This window comes from Pteropus alecto, unplaced genomic scaffold, assembly GCF_000325575.1.
Source record: "Pteropus alecto unplaced genomic scaffold, ASM32557v1 scaffold67, whole genome shotgun sequence".
NCBI classification, from domain to species: Eukaryota; Metazoa; Chordata; class Mammalia; order Chiroptera; family Pteropodidae; genus Pteropus; species Pteropus alecto.
The window spans coordinates 8,626,480-8,627,077 of NW_006441061.1; positions in this window are offsets into that span (position 1 = coordinate 8,626,480).

Consider the following 598-nt stretch of genomic DNA (forward strand, 5'->3'; position numbering starts at 1 on the left):
AAAAAGTATTCCGTAGCTCTGGTCACTGAAAAAGCCGAGAACGAATAGAAACCCAGGAGCCGTGAGCACCCTCACTGCCCAGACTGTGTGCTCTACATACCGCTTCCCACTGAGAGACGCTCGGGCCCAGGTCTGGGGCACGATGGGCCAGGACACCTTGTGCCTGAAAGCAACACACCCTCGGGGATTAGTGGGGTTGCATCAAAATGACGCCAGAGCCGACTTGGAGAGGCCTCCAAACCCACAGTCCCACTGGGACCGTGTGAACGTCGACAAGCGTAATGGCTGCGGTGGATCGAAACAGCAGATATATAAAAAAATCGGGAGATCACAGCGATACTATAAAACAGCCCCTAACGTCACGGGCGCCAACTTGTTTTGAAACTTGGTGAGTTAAGGAGGGAGCGTCCACGCCTTTCCTCGGCAGACCATGTTTTGGGATAACTGGTAATAAATATGGAAAATTCTGCAGAAAAGCCTGGAGCTAATTCGTGTGGAAGGAACGGTAGCTTCTGAGAAGCCACTATTTGCGACCCCTAATGAGATCACGGATCCAGGTAATGATGATCCCCAGTGGCTGCAGAAACCGTTAGGTGGA